Source organism: Grammomys surdaster, unplaced genomic scaffold (genome assembly GCF_004785775.1).
Source record: "Grammomys surdaster isolate TR1022 unplaced genomic scaffold, NIH_TR_1.0 136, whole genome shotgun sequence".
Lineage (NCBI taxonomy): Eukaryota > Metazoa > Chordata > Mammalia > Rodentia > Muridae > Grammomys > Grammomys surdaster.
In genome coordinates, this window is record NW_021604594.1 from 16,405,254 (window position 1) to 16,421,905 (window position 16,652).

Sequence of the window (16,652 nt, forward strand, 5' to 3'; positions counted from 1 at the left end):
TCCATAGTTTTAAATTATGAGATTTTTCTGGGATAGAAATATAAGATAAGAGAGCTGCACCTTTCAGTTAGGCACATGGTCAAGATGGTGGACAATGATTCTCCATGCTGCATGTCATTTTAAGGTGTAAAGGTGCAGGGTTATATGTCTTGATTACCTTTTAGATTTATGACATGATGAGTTTAACTATTGGTGGAGTTATTGGGTGGAACCCAATTAAGAGTTGAAAAGTATCTATACTTATCCATCTACTATGGGCGGATTTTCAGAATTATGGGAAGCCTGAAGTCTGTTGAGATGGAGGCTGAGATGTGAAAGCAGGTATATGTTAGAGAAGAGCCTTATGAAGAATTGGTGTAACCTTCACAAAGGAGCAAGCTAAATTATAAAACAGAGAATATATGTAGTTGATGAGAATAAAAGTAAAGTCTTATACTCTTTATCAATGCAGGAGACAGTGACACTGGAGGACAGTTATTCACATGGCGGCTCCCAGAAATGTCTTTGACCTTGGAACTGCAGACAAATGTCTCTTGATTTCTGCCTTGATTTACATTTTCCAATGCTCTCTTTTGACCAAAGTAAGCAACTACATTTTGTAGCTATGTTTGGTATCTTTCACACCAGGTATTAATCCTGAAATTTTGGGGGCCTTTAGGGAATTGCAATTTAGGGATGACTGTTATTTGGAGAAAGTTAATACTGACAATTCTATTAAAAATATCTCCTTATTTCATAGCATGGATTAGAAACACAGGCAGTTTATCCTTTTCCAGCACTCTGTGTTGTTATTGGCATAGGAAGTTGAAAGGATACATCTCATCTCGAGCAAGAATGGTGTGAGGTTGGAATCTGGACTGAAGTTAATCTCTGTGAAATTGAAAAGTATTGTAGTATAGTGTTGGGAGACAGAACGCTTCAAGTCTGTTCATAAGGGAATGGCTGTTTATTTTGCTGTCTTTATAGTTGTACATTTCAATCCAGATCTGGGGGGAACTCAGAAAGATACTGTGTGTCAGCAAACAGGGGATTTCAAGGATATATGAAATTTCAAATTCAGTTGTTTCTGTTTTCAAATATAGAAAACAGCTAGTCTCACAATGGAGATCATACAACCCATCCAATAAAAGTATGGAGTTCTTTTGAAAGGCCAAGAAATCTTAGGAGTTACTAGATATCTCCTATGGAGTTATCTGTGGTCTGAGTAGAATATTCAACAACTCTTATGCTTGTTCATTTATGTTTATGTGCTTCATAGAGATGATGCTAATCTGGTGGTATCTGAGACAAAAAGAGGGACAAAGACAAGAAGAATGTAGCTGCTGTCCACTCGGGGGAAGATCTCTTTAATAGAAGTTGAAATTGTAATCAATTCTGCCTCCTGTGACTTTGCTCAACTGGTTACACCTTCTCATTGTGTTTGCCATTAAGACTGACTTCACTGCATTTTACAAATGAACTTGATATTTCAGTTAATTAATTCAAATTCTTTACTCATCGACCCACTCCATAGATAGCTGCACAATAACATTTAGCTAGGAAAGGTTCTCTAGTAATTAGAACTGTTTGCATATCCATCTTGTGATAACTTCTTATAACTTCTACAAATTTTTATCCATTCAAAACATTTTGTTATAAGCTGTCTCTTGAATTCTTAATGAATTTGTGAATTTATTTCCCCACAGTCCTGTCTGTGTCTACCATTTTAGAATCTCATTGCAGAACTGAAAACACACACACACACACACACACACACACACACACAGAGGTGGGGAGGGAGAGACAGAGAGACAGACAGAGACAGAGAGACAGACAGAGAGACAGATAGAGAGGGAAGAGGGAGTGAGAGAAGGGAGAGAGAGAGACTTTTGAACGCTCAAAGTCCATCTCCAATAATACTCCTCTTCCAACAAGACCACACTTCCTAAATACAGTTCTAAATACCTGTGAATCATGATCCCTTTGGGGTTGAATGGCCCTTTCACAGGGGTCACTTAAGACCATTGGAAAATACAGATATTTACATTACAGCTCATAACAGTAGCAGAATTATAGTTATGAAGTAGGAATGAAAATAATTTAGTTGGGGGTCACTGCAGTGTGAGGAACTGTGTTAAAGGGTCACAGCATTACTAAGATTGAGAACCACTAGGAAGGACATAATCCTTCTGAAAGAGTTCCACCAACGGGGAACTCTACTACATGAGCCTCTGGGGCCATTCTCACTCACATTACCTTCAGAGCTTCCCAGGAGGAGAAGAGGAAACATGGGCTCTCACTGTTTGAGAAATCTTAGCACATTATTTTGCGGTGTTGTACTCATGAAGCATTTATGTGTTGACCCTTGGGTGTGGGAAAGGCATTTAGTTTCACCCGCATGTTTCCATGTTTACATTTCCTTCCTACAACACCTGCTCAGTTTCTTCTAACCAAAACCAGGATCCCCATGGATGAGTTAAATCTAAGTTACAATAGCCACCATCGGATTGCACTAACAGAAAACTCAATCTCCTGTTCATCTCACAAGTCACGTCCAATGGCTCCACTTCCTTGGAGTCCTGAGGAATATATCATAAAAAGAGCCTGTCAAAGAACCTATCTTTTGTAGGGCCCTCCAATCTCAGGCCCATTTCACTTCCTCCAGTATAGCTCTTTAAATATCTTAAGGCAGCCAGGTAGTGAGCCTTTTCTTCCCCAGGTTGAGTGTTGCTAGCCATCAAGGTCCTTCTTTAACTGAAGTGGTTGTGAGCCCTCTGACATTTGAGTTGCCCTTTTGCTAATAATATTTTAACTTATCTATATCGTTTTTAAACAGTAAGATCCATAGTTGAAACAATGTGTTTATCTTCTTTACTTGAGCTGATCTTCTAATCTACTTCCACTGTGTATACTCATTTGACCAGCTATTAATTCACTGAACACCATTTCAGAGCTCCAACTTTGCAGTCAAACCATCTGTGTTTGATGTGGAGTTTTGTTGTTGTTGTTCTTGGTGGTGGTGTGTGTGTGTTTCTGATACGACTCAGGAAATAACTGATGCCATTTTGACACAATTCCATCATCTATTTCACAGACATTAAAAAGTACCAGCCCATTATTTCAAGTATGGAACCCAGCAGAATGCCTGACACAGAGTACAGACACAGTGAACGTAGGAACCTTTTACCTCATACTTTTATTTTGCCTTAGAAGAACAGACTTTGTGAGGACAGCTACATTGAAGGAGTTAAAGAAGAAAATAACTTTAAAAAAAAATCTCTGTTCTATGAAAGCACTTTCAGCAGAGGAAAAATATCTATCATCGATTGCTTTTGGATAAGGAATTTATAACAGTGAATCCACTGGTTGAATTCTATGGAGTCCTAACATCTGGAGTCTATTCTAGCTGAGTTCTTACAATCTTTTGAATTTATGAATCCAGCTCAACAGCAGTCTAATTCTGCCTGAATGATGCAGCTTATTACATTGCTGGCCTTGCAATTCTCAGGCCACACTCTTCTCTACCCCACTGCTATCTTGTGCCCATAACTCATTCGAAGGAGTCCTATGCCTGCTGCAGTGATAGCAAGATGTTGATGAGCATCTTAAGATGCCGTTCACACAGCCACATACCTTAGATCATATTGGCATACTGTTCGTGTCTTGAAGGACCTCGAATTTCTGATACATGTAAAGATTTTTTCTTAATATTTCTTAATTTCTTAATGAAGTTTCTTTGTTGAAGGGCTACCTTTTTTGGTGTTGAGTTTCCTTTGCGAATGCTTCAAGAAACTTATTCACATAATCAAAAATGTAGCAGGATATGAAACCAATTGGCATTAGTTCAAATTCTTGAGTTTTATACAGTAGCTTTTTGCCTAAGACACATTTTTACCTTTGTCAACTTTTGGTCTCTAATCAGTTAATTACAGGGACTAATATTTGTGCAAATGTGGTAATGTACATGAACTTCTGAGTATGGTGTTGAATTAACACCTGGTAGTTCTCTGTCGTCTTTTCTCCTATTCTTCTTGATCTTTGTGTGCATTTGCTAGGGGACCATTATCAAGTCATTTAAATCACCATATCCCTCATCTTTTTCTTTGTGTGTATATGTGTTTGTGTGTGTGTTTGTGTGTGTGTGTAGTACCTGTATTTGTGCATGCACACATATGGAGGCCAGAAGAGGACACGAAGTGTCTTGCTCTTTAACTCTCTACCTTATTCCCTTGAGACCAGGCTTTATACTTAAACTGGAGCTAGGATAGTGGCCAGCAAGCATCAGTAGTACTTTTGTCTCTGCCTTCAACGTGTGCAAGTAACAAGCACATTCAGTGATACCCATACTTTAATGTGATCGCTGTGATCAGAACTCAGATTCTTACAGTTGTGCAGTAAGTGTCCTTACCCACTTACCCAATGTTTCACTCCACTAACTCTCTTTTTATATCCTTCAGAACTAATATTTATAAGAATAAATAAGGCAATATGTCAGAGATACTTTGGACTGAGGTTTTAATGGAACATCACATATTTTTTATTTTCATATCTTTAAACACCTTTCCATTTCTTACTGATATACATGTATATACCTATATTTCTCTCTTTGTATGTTTATCGATACATTTCCCTATATGTTCATATATGTACAAAAATATATATATAAATTTTGTTTGCCTATTTTTGCACAACATGATTGGAGCCTTTTGGAAACTGTTTCTCAGATGTATGCTGCACATCAAACATCACCTAGTCCCTATGGCAGCTAGAAATGAAGGAAAGAAACAGATTGGAGTTTGCTACTCTCATTGTTCTTGCTCCGTGGCTGACCCATTGAGATGTTCAGCTGCTGTAGGAGCAAGGGGACTCTAAAGAGTCTACTGGAATTTCATCTTGCAAATGCTGGAGTTAGCAGAGACCCAGGAAACATATTAAAAAGGCATGACTCTCAGATTTATTGGCAAGCCCAAAGTAATAAAAAAAAGCAAAATTTGATATAACCAGGGCTTTTCACACTGTCATTTTTCCCCTTGCCATATTCTCTGTAGCTGGTCTCTGCTATTTCTCAGCATGGTTTTGGAAATCGGAAGGGGGATTGAATGCCTTACTTGAACATGCTTTCACTTGGCTTAGGCTGATTTATATATAAGATTGTATTCCCTCCTCCAGAGACAGTTGGGATATTGTTAGAGTGATTGTTTAAAAATATAAAACCATGCACAAATCCAGTTACTTGAATGGAGTGAGATGCTGGCAGCCCAAGCAAAGCAGAAAGGGAAATAAAATACTGAATATGTTAAAAATGAGAAGAGTTGTAAAAATGACAATCATGAATGGTGTGTTTGAAGAAAACTGAAAAGCAAATGAAGATGGATAGCATGCACACAAACATACACACACACATCCACATATTATAAATATATATGGGTGTACACATGTGAAAATTATAGGAATGCGAGCTCCAGAGAAGAGGTGATTTTTAAAAAATCAGCTGACTTTGAGCAAGCCCTTTATCTTTCACTTTAAATTCTCTATTTGATTTAACAAATATAAAATCCAGGAATGATCTTGGAGAAATGGATTGCTAGATTGTTACAAAGTTACTTTAAAAGAGAACTGTTCATAGTTTATTCTCTGTTCCTTCTGATCCACATCTGAGAACTTTAAAGAAACACGACCTCATAGCTACAGAGATGTTCTTTACGTCTTTGTGTGCCTCAGGTAAAATGGATGATGATCCTGATTTCTCAGCCAACGAGTCACATGGTGTGTGGAACTCTTCCTCATTCATATTTTGCTGTCTGAGGAAATGTTCCCAGGCATTCAGGGCATGTTCACAGCAACTGAAAAATTGTTCTTGCCTTAGAGCAATAATGGGCTGGAACTGGAAAGAAATTACTTTAACTTCAAGTTACAGTAGCAGCCACAAGGAACAAACTTATAAACTGGAAGGAAATGAGATCAAAGACCACCACTGTTTTTTAAAGAAACTTTACATCATTGTTAGGATATATAGTCTGCGGACCAACATATGTTTGCTTCCTGATTAATTTACTCTACAAATCTGACGAGGGAGTATCTTCTAGAACATTGCTTGGACTAGATTTTCTGAATCTTTATAGAAACCGACAATTCACAGAAATATAAACATGAGTCTAGGATGTCAAGAAACAATTTTCTTCAGTTGCCAACCTTTGTAGTGTGGGAGGGTGGCTACCTGCTTTTGTAGCGGGAGAGTGTAGTGGGAGAGGGTGTCATGTTTCTTAGAGCCTGAACAGCCTTGGGCCTTCTTTGGGATTCATTCTGTGTCCTTCAGTTTATTCTGCCCAATTCTTACTTTACTGAACTTAGAAGGTAAGTAATATTAGCCAAAATCAAACCATGGGAAGATGCCTTTGATTTAACTGAATTTAGTTCAATGATACCAGCATGCTCTGGGCCATCATCTATTACATTACACAAAATGTCTTCACCACAGAAGATTTTTAGATCACCAGAGACATGACTATGAAGCATCTCTGTAAGGGGCAGTTCTGATGTTAAGGTCCTGTTCCCCAACTGGTTTTTGACCTGTCAGTAAAGAAAGCCATTGGCCAATTGCTGGTCAGAAGGTATAGGAGGGACTTCCGTGTCCCTGGAGGAAAAAGAGATGCAAGGAAAGAGAGAATGGAGAGGGGAGAACCTGGCAACCATGTGAAATCTCAAAACAGAGTGGCCACAGAGGCTGCTCCTACAAGCTGGTGGTCAGGCAAGTTTAGCAGCTGAAGTTTAGGCAGGTGGAGAGACCGAGGTAAGAAACTGATAAGGGCATGCTTTTCCACGAGGGAGATAGTAGCAACCAGAAATTGTGCCAAGAAGACAAGTTAAAATTGGAAAGCTGTGTCTGTGTCTTTTGTCCAAGGATTTAAAGGAAGCTGGGAGGGGGACTGGTAGTGAGGTCGCCTCCTGGAGTAAAGGTGTGTAGAATGTAAAACTATACACAACACATTCCCATCAACACATTTGTGGAAGCCTGAGCCAAATATCGAGGTCTTTGGTGAGCAAGTTTCATGGCAAGTAAAGTCAAAGGCTAGAGTTCCCCTAGGAAGGGAACCAGCAGCTTTGTACATTTGACAACTCATCTGAACTCCATCTGTGCCTCCCCTGCTAGTGTGTGAAACAAGGATGATGCGTCTGACACATTTGTTGAACAATCAAACTGCATTCATTTTGTTGCTTTAAAATAGTCAGAAGTCACTTGAATAAGCAATGAAGAAGAGGTGACTTGAAGAGCACACTGGGACTAGGCAGCCTGCAAGAGAACTATCTCACTTTTTATTCATGTAAGTGAATATGAAGATACTGTGAGGTCCCCTCCTGTTGCTGCCTCTTGTCCCTCACCATAATAAAAATTGGAGGTCGCACTCATTCTTGATTCTCTCCTCAGCTGTCTTCTTAGGGTCACAGGTGAATTCTCCGATGTTAGAAGCTGTATATTCCTTTCAGACTAGCTGTGAAAAAAATCTTTACCTCACTTTCCTCAAGTGTGAAATTCAAATGCAAACAGTGTCTATCACACAAAATGTGAGGATTAAAATGGTCACAATTAAAGAGCTTTGCACCAGTCTGACAGACACACAGCTGAAAGGTGTTCACTGTTGCAGTATAATTTTATAAGCCTCAAAAAGAATGTTGCCTGTTTTTTTTCCTTCCATTTCATTATTTTGATACTTGATGATAAATTGGACCAGGGAGAGGAATGCCTAGGAGATTAATGGAGCACACCTCCGAGTGTGTGTCTGTGAGCCCGTTTGAGAGATTATCAGATCAGGAGAACAGTACTTAATCAACGGTGTAATCCATGGATGGAGTCAGACTTGGGGTAGACTATTGGTGGGGAGTAGCAAATATGGAAGACAGGTAGTGGGAGTAACTCTCTCTGTGGATGTGTGTGTGTGTGTGTGTGTGTGTATGAATGTGCATGAGAGAGAGAGAGAGAGAGAGAGAGAGAGAGAGAGAGAGAGAGAGAGAAGGAAAGGGAGAGGGAAAGGGAGAAATTTGAAGGGTATATCTTACTTGAACCATTCTTACCCTTCCTGCCTGCTTCTTGACTATCAAAGATGAACATAATTGCTCTGACATGTGCTACATTCTGTGGGATGCTCTGTGTCACCATGACCCAGAAACAGCAGTCAGTTGACCCTGCACTAAAATATCTAAAACCATGATTCTTCCTCCCTTACCTTGTTTCTCTCAGTTATTTAAGGACAGTGATGAACACTATAACACAATTATCATCAACACTAATGTAGGATAAATTTTTTTCTTACATGCCAACAAAGTACCAGTACCACAAAATGAGTCACTCCTCCCATGGAGATTTGTGTTCTCCCTTCACAAAGTACTGCATTGAAAATAATGTATCTGTTAATTTTTATAGATACCTACCCATCCTATCTAAAAGATATAAAGGTATCTATAAAAATTAACAAATACTTAAAAAAGAAACTGCAGACCCTCTTTTAGAATTTTTCATGATTTCTGTCCTAATTTTGTTATAAAAGTAATGTCTATTTTTGAAATCTTTTTGAAAGTGCCTGTCAAAGAAGGAAAAATGGGTTTGAAGCTCTGGAAGATAAAAATAAAGATTGATAAGCCAGAAAACAAAACAAAAATGCAAAAAAACCAAAACCAACCAAACAAAAAAAGAAAGTAATACATTACTGCAGCAAGTTTACCACCAAACTACCCAAGACTTTAGGTCTATGTAGAGCCTCTTAGGATTCATCTAGGAAGGCAGTCCAATGTTATAGACACACCACTCTCAGATGCACAATTTTCATCCACTAACTTATTTCCAAGTGAAGTTAAATCTTTGCCAATGGTCTAACATATTATATGTTGGCTCCACCACCATCAAAAAAGCTCACCAGGACTTAATTCCAGCCATCTGCTAAAAGTTTAAGAATGTGATTATTTGGAAAAAGCACCATGAAACAAAATAGGTTCAATTCCTAATTTGTCAGTGCTACTCACAACTTTCACTGTATTTATAATGTAGTGCTTCAAAATGAGAAAATTTGGATGGAAAGACTTACCATAATATTTTACAATACCAATAAAGCTCATCCACATGTCCAATTTATAATTTTATGCCTGTTAATGTATTCTAATTTTGTCTACATTGGTTGTATGGCCTGAGTTTACAGAAATATTCAGATCATAAAACGTCTGCTCCAATTAAAGGAATTTCAAATTTGTTTTGTTGTAGTGGTGTTGGGCTTGACATGGTCCGTGGCCATATTCACAGAGAAATGCAATTTAAGCGGCTATATTGTACATAAAATGCTGTCTTTTCTAAGAGGTTTCACAGAAATGTTTTTACCAAACCACTGGAGACCAATAGTGGAGTGAAAGTTTGTCTGATTAAATTTAAGGGCTGAGGAGAAGAGAAAGTTAAAATCTTGGAGAAGGACAATGAATCCTTGAGACTGGCAAGGTATCTGAAAACAAATCCCAGTATATGTAGAGAACCATCAAGCACCACTACTCTGTGCTGAAGGGACTGGTCCATGATCCAGTCTATCAGCAGGAAGGAAGATGGATCCAGAAAAAGAGTTGTCCTTTATGGGAAGCCTCTAATTTAAAATAATGTAGTGTAGGTGGGAGGTGATTGTAGTGAAAACTGATTTTTTTTTAATGCATGTAATAATAGCATGCAGAAAGACTTCTAGAAAATACACAACTTTGGACATTTTGAATGAAGAGATACCAGAACAACATAAAATATTCAAAACAAATGATGCTGTACAACTTCATTTGAAACAGCATCGACAAAACCAAGATAGAAAGAGATGCCTTCGTATATGGATACCATTGTTTAAGTACAGGGAAGAAGGAAGCATGGCTGGATAGCCTTGGATGCCAGAGGGGTGGTGGTGGGGCGGTGAGCTTCTATAGACCAAGAGAGTAGAGAAATTAAGTATGATACACATAGCAGGTACTCAGTACATATCCCAGAAATAAAGAAACAAAGAGCAGTCAGTGTAGGGAACTGGTTCTGATGCTTTGATGCACGCATCCTGGGCGGGTGCGTGCATGTAACTAGCTGGTAACTTAAAGCCAAATTTGTAAGCAAAACTACACACTATGAGTCAGTGTCATTAGAATGCTCGCAGAAATCTATTAATTACTCACTGAGCATTGATGTTTGGGATATGCTTTATCTTTTTACAAAAAAATAAGAAAAGTAAATTTCAGAGAGTAAAAGTATTTCACATCACTACCATCCATAATAGACAGCTGAAGTTATAACTGAAATTTGATTATAGAGCCAGCCTTCATATCTCAACAATTAAGTAGTTAAGGGTAGGTTCATCGGATTCATATATACTGGGTTCAAGTCCCCATTACACTGCTTTGAACTCAAGTGGATTGCATGGCTTCTTGCAACTAAGTTTCTCACTTAGAAAATAAGGATGATGGGGATACTTTCATAGATTCATTATTACACTAAATGTAGCAGAATGTTTGGAAAGTACTTTGTATGGACTGTGTGGTTCATTATAAATAATAAATGTTAGTTATTTGTATCTGGAAAAGTTCATGGCTCTGATTTTGTATCTTGATTTGACAAAAACATGTTTGGCTTCCCAATTTTTTTTTTAACTACTAAGCTTTGCTTTATGCTTACGTTTTATGTAAGTTTTCACTATAATCATCTCCCACCTACACTACATTATTTTAAATTAGAGGCTTCCCATAAAGTGATGCTAAGAATTGAACTCAGGGCCTTAGTAGGTGCCAGGCAACTCCTGGACCACTGACATGCCTCCTCAACCAAAGCCAGTTAAGGACTTCAAGGCTTTATCTGCGTTGGAACAGAATTCCTAATACTGTCTCCTTTTTAGAGATGATAGGTTTGAAAGTATTTTGTAAACTGCAAGGCACTGTGCAAATATTAGTTATTATGTTAACACTGTGAGATGATTTGAATAAAAGCAAAGGAACAACACATTGCTGGCAAAGTTTGAAGAGCTTTCTAATTTGGGAGTTGTTACAGACACCATTAAGAATTGAGACACACAGTACTAAATTTAGTTTAAAACAAACAAGAAAATGAAATGTGATCCAACCTTAAAAAAAAAAAAAAAAAAGAAAAAAGAAAACGTAGCTGGCTGGCTGACTGTGTATGAGCAAAGGACTCAGAGAAACCTAGAGAGCCATATTTTGATGAGTGAGCCAGTGGTTATATAGTCAGTTAGAAAACAGGCAGGAGCTTTACAATGTCAAGCAGCATCTCAAAGGGCATTTCTATTTTGAGCTTGTATAAAGAGACCATGGCTGCTTTGTTCCCTTTGGGACAATCCCTATGGAGTACCCTCTGGGCACTGCAGGTCAGCAAGGGAGCATGATACTTTATCACATACACACACACACACACACACACACACACACACACACTGCAGATTCTATCTATGAAGCAGAAATGAGTGTCACTGGAGGATGAATGTTTGCAGAGTGCTACATTTAGAGCTTTGTGGGTCAACAAAACATCCTTCAGCTATTTTTGTCCTTGTGTTGTGGGGTTTGGGACATGCCACTTCTGCACATTATTTACTTCTGTGTCCATATGCACAGAAAGGAAACAGAGAAGAGATACTAACAGTAAAAAGAGGAGAAAGGCTGGAAGAATGTAGTGATGAAAAAAGTGACTTAAAAAATACTTGGTTTTTTTAAAATGTTTTTGAGATACAATCTCTGTCTGTAGTCTAGGGTAGTCTCAAACTTGCCTCAGCTTCCCACTTGCCTCAGCCTCCCCTGTGCTGAGATTATAGCCATGAATGGTCACCTCATGTGTCAATGACAAAATTTGACAGGGCAATTCGTTAAAGAATAAAGCAAGATTTCACCTATTTAAGATTTAAATAGGAATCTTAAATAGCAGGCGTAGGAAGACATGCATAGAATAGACAAGCCTTTCTCAGCAGTAGGTCCTACTCCAGATTTTGGTGAGATGTAATCCTGGATAAAGTTCTAGACTGCCACCTTCGCCCCATAGGGAGGAACACTTAGTCTAGGGGATGGCAAGAAATGATGGCTCCATTTCTTGCTCCCTTCTCCCCTTCCTTGATACTTCCATGGCATCTACACCTGCCCTTGAACAGCAGAGGAGGGGCAATGGGAACTACACCAGATTCTGTATGCGGACTAGCTGTATAATTAGGAATCAGACAACGCCCATCTTCCTTTCATCCATCAGTCTTGTTAGAACCTGAGCCCAACTGCCCATTCAACAAGCTGTGTTCCTAATAATGCTCAGATCTCCCTTGGGGCGGGCAGGCGTTCACTGATTCTCTTTCATGGTCTGGGCTTGCTTTCTAATTTCAACTTGCCCTACAAATCACTTGGGCAGAATATTATTCCTTGGGTCATTCTGGTGCACTGCAATGTATTCAACAATCAGTTTTGTTCATAAAGTATTTATGATTGATAATGACCTACTTTTAAATTATTTAAAATCAATGCTTTTAAGTGTAAAAATTCTAAGGGCTAATATGAAAGCAAATCTGAAAACAAGAATTTAAACGTTAGTATGAATAATTTTTTAATTTTTTATTTTGAAGTAAATAAAAAATATTTGAATTATTTATTTGAATTATTATTATTTGAATTATTATTTGAATTATTTATAAATCTATCATTTTCTCATTTTCTCCACTTTATCCCCCTCAGGTAGCCTTCTTGATCCTTCTCAAGTTCATGGCCTCTTTCTCTTTAATTGTTCATATATACATATATATAAAACTATAAATATATAAATGAATAAGTACACCCTGCTTTGTATGTATAATGTTTCTTATATGTATGTAATTTCAAAGTTGAACACTTGGTACTAGGTAAAAAGATAATGTGTTAAGTTCCATTAACATTGTACAAATGTTAAAATGTCTGAACTCTATTTCAGAAAAATGATCTAGCTTACAAATTTTAATGAAACAAATACTGGAAATCACTTCAACATCGGGGAATGTGATCAAGTGAAAGAAGTAGCTGTTGGGTAGACTTAGGAGGTGTGGCTTTGCTGGAGGAAGTACATCAGTGGGGCATGCCTTGAGGTTTCAAAGCCATGTATCATTATAATTTTGTTCTCTGTTTCCTCTTTGGGATTTTAAATGTGAGCTTCTAGCTTGCTGCTCTATGTACGCACCCATGTCCGTCTGCTGCCCCACTTTCTTATCATGAGGATAATGGCTCTTACCCCTCTGGAACTATGTGCTCAAATAAGTCCTGGGAAGCTATAAAGCTATACAGCTAGAAGATGTCTTTGTTATGGGGTTTATCACAGCAACAGAAAAGTCACTAAGTCAAGCAGAAAGGCAGTAGTGATACACAATAGAAGGAAACGGCGTGCAGACATTAAAATGACATTAGAAAAGAAAGAGCACTTACATGGATGTGATATGTTCCTTTGAGCCAACTATACAAGTGGTTTGTGTCTTTTAAACCTTAAATAAAATACATCTGTTTATTTGTGAGTGTGTGTGTGTGTGTATGTGCGCATGTGTGTGCTCCTGTATATTCCATGGTGCATATTGGAAGCTGAGAGGACAACCACCTGGGGGAGTCAAAATTCTGTTCTTCTACCATATGCATTTCTGGAATTGAACTCAGGGTCTTAGGCTTGGAGGCATGCACTTCATTTGCTGAGGTACTTTGCTAGCTCCAATTTTCTTTTTAAGGACTTTAAAATTAGGAACTATGTTCCAACCAATCTCTAAAAAAACTTGGCAGTCTCTAAGTAGACGAACTAGTTGTAACATAATATTTTGTCCCAGTAAGAAAATGTAGTTGTGTGTAGTAGGAAAGGTTTATGGTTATCTCTTTGCCCCTTTGTTTGAAATGTCACAACTGTACAATGAATTTTTCATTTAAGTTTATATACTCCACTGTTATATTATGGCTCAATGCACTTGCAATATACTTTGATGCAACTATAACCCTGAAAAACAAATATGTATCGGAAATATTTTATATTTCACCAGGCAGACAATGAAGTAAAAGCATGAGGACTGAGAACTCTTCAGGACTGGTGTACAGAACTGTCAGATATGGAAGCTGCTGTGACTGAGTCATAAGTAATGAATGGCTTTCCTTACAGCCAACAACATGCTGAACCTTTCAGGCTGTCTCTCTAGAGGAGATGCTTAACTTTAACCATTTTGTAGTCAAATTAATCCCCTGAAGGTACAGAGATATCTGCAGGTACATGGATAACGACTGTATGTCATGACGAGTGACAAGAGAGGGAGGGCTCTTGCCCCAAGGTGATCATACTCAGCATCTTGCACACATGGGGTAGGGGTGGTTGAGATGAATCTAAGTGATCTTAGACTCTTCAGACAAAGACAGATGGGACTTCAAGTCAAACCTAGAGGGACTTTGATTGATGTTGAGGTAGGCTGAGATTTGGAAGTTGCCAGGATGGGAGTGAATACATTTTGTATATAGTTTGACATAAATCTGTGGAGAATAAAGATTAGGCTATGATAGGTTGAAAATATATTCCTCTCCAAGATATATTTTCTTTCTAATTCCTGTAACTCTTCCTTGTCAGTGTTGTTTAACGAAAGACCTTGACAAAAACTGATTATCCTGTGTTATTAAGCAGCTGAATGGTCATGGAAGTATTTAGCTCAGGGTTGGTTACGTAGATCCTAGAGATCTGAAATTAGAAAACATTGAAGAGTAGGTCAAGCTAGAAAATGAGTGAACAAAAGCAGATGGACATAGCATCTATCTCATTCACCAAGGACAAACCTTATATCCATCATTTGAAAATATTCCTTTGTTCTGACTATAGGGAATTATGGTCTTAATGGTATCTTTAAGATAAAACAAACAAACAAACAAAGTACATAAAAATGCCTTGTCCTGGTCAATGAACTTCAAGCCTGGAATAAATAACAGTGATTTAATTTCCTGTTACCTGGCAGGGACAAAAAGGGTTAGAGGTTGCTCATGACAGCTTTACCCCTGCACCCAATCAAGCAGCCTGTAAAGCACATGTATCTGCCCTACCCTTGGCCAAGCATAAATAAACATACAACCAAGAATTGAAAGGGTGCTTAAGCAATGTCAAACATTGCTTACACATAAACTACACAATGAACTTAAAGATGCCTGAGGTTCTTCTAGACACTACTCTGCCAGGGAGAATGCCCTGTGTATAGTAGATTCAGACAGACTAAAATATGAGACTGCCAGCACTGTATCTCATTTATATTATGTCTTTAAACCTTGTGTTCAATTATCTACTAATTGGGAATAATAATATATAATCTTATGAAGATGTAGTAGCTGTTAATTAGACAACATACATTTAGCCAGTGTCTTTACTAAGGGTCTACGTAAATTTAGCCGTAACTAGTTTTATGTGTTACATTCCCAAATAGGAATTTTGCCACATTGTACATCTAAGAAAAGACAGTACTTTGGGACAGGGCATATTTTTCCAGTTATCTTTTGATCATGCTTACTATTACCTCTTAAGATCAATCGTGGACATCAAGCAGGGATCAGTGGAAGCTAATCCAGAAGCTGAAGTAGGTGAGTAGACTCTTGGGAAAGACAAAGCTACTTTAAAGAGGAAGAGGTTGAAGGAAGAGTACTGATGCTAACCTGCAACATAGCATCTTTGGCCACAAAAGATAGGCAATGATTTGAGAAATAATCGTTCGAGAATCACAAAGATTGTCTAAGTACTTAGAAGCAGGACAGACTAAGCTGTCTTGGAAGACTGAAAAATTATTACCTGTGATGAGCATCATCGATAGGTCCGTGGAAACCCATTTCTTCCTTCCTGAAAAGAAGGCAATGGAAGATTATCCAACTGATGTTTATGGCATCCTACAAAACTAAAATCTATTAACACAGATTTGACCTTCAATATTAGGGCAAGATTTTTTACATTTAATAGTTCCAGTTACAGGTCAAGCATGACATGTTTGGACAGAACTATTCTGAATTGGTTCTCCTTTATGCAGACCAAGGCCTACTGATATTTAACTAGGTCTGACTTAGGTGTGGGATCCAGGATCTACTTACGGTTTTCTCAGCAAGGTCTCTATTTCTTTCAATATTGCTATGCTGTTGAAATTTAAGACTGTCTGGTCCAAGTGTGATAATTACTAAGTGAAGTTATGACTGTGGAAGAGCATCCTAGCTACATTTTCTTAAATCCCTATTGGTCTAGTTTATTATACTGTCTAACCATAGTGGTGCGAAATGTTCATAAAAATATAGTTATCAATTTTTCCATATTTTTGCATAGTGTTGAGAAAGTCATTCTTTCTCTCTTAGATTAGGTTCTTCAGAAAAATAAAGGAATCGAACTAAAAATTCTGAGGAGAATTTTCATTGTAAGGGAAAAAGTAATATGAAGTATTTAATATAAAATTACCTCATGGACTGTGAGAAGAGATAATTATTTATATTTGAAGAAAAAAGAATTTCAGATACATACTGAAAACTTATTCCCAAACCACCAGGAACAAACACACAAATACACACACACAGAGACACATGAATACACACACACACACACACACACACACACACACACACACATATCATTGTGCCATTGCCAAGGAGGAAGAACCACTAAAATGGCCTGACGACAATGTACCATGTTT

General features: G+C 37.9%; 1 protein-coding gene across 3 annotated transcripts in view; it reads right to left on the reverse strand.

Moving 5' to 3' along the window:
- Positions 1-16,652, reverse strand: part of B3galt1 (beta-1,3-galactosyltransferase 1) — a 241,205-nt gene that overhangs the window by 127,168 nt on the left and 97,385 nt on the right. For all 3 annotated transcript variants that reach the window (XM_028762903.1, XM_028762902.1, XM_028762904.1), the window contains exon 2: positions 15,773-15,820. The gene's annotated coding sequence lies outside the window, so the exon portion shown is untranslated. The remainder of the gene's footprint in view (positions 1-15,772; positions 15,821-16,652) is intronic.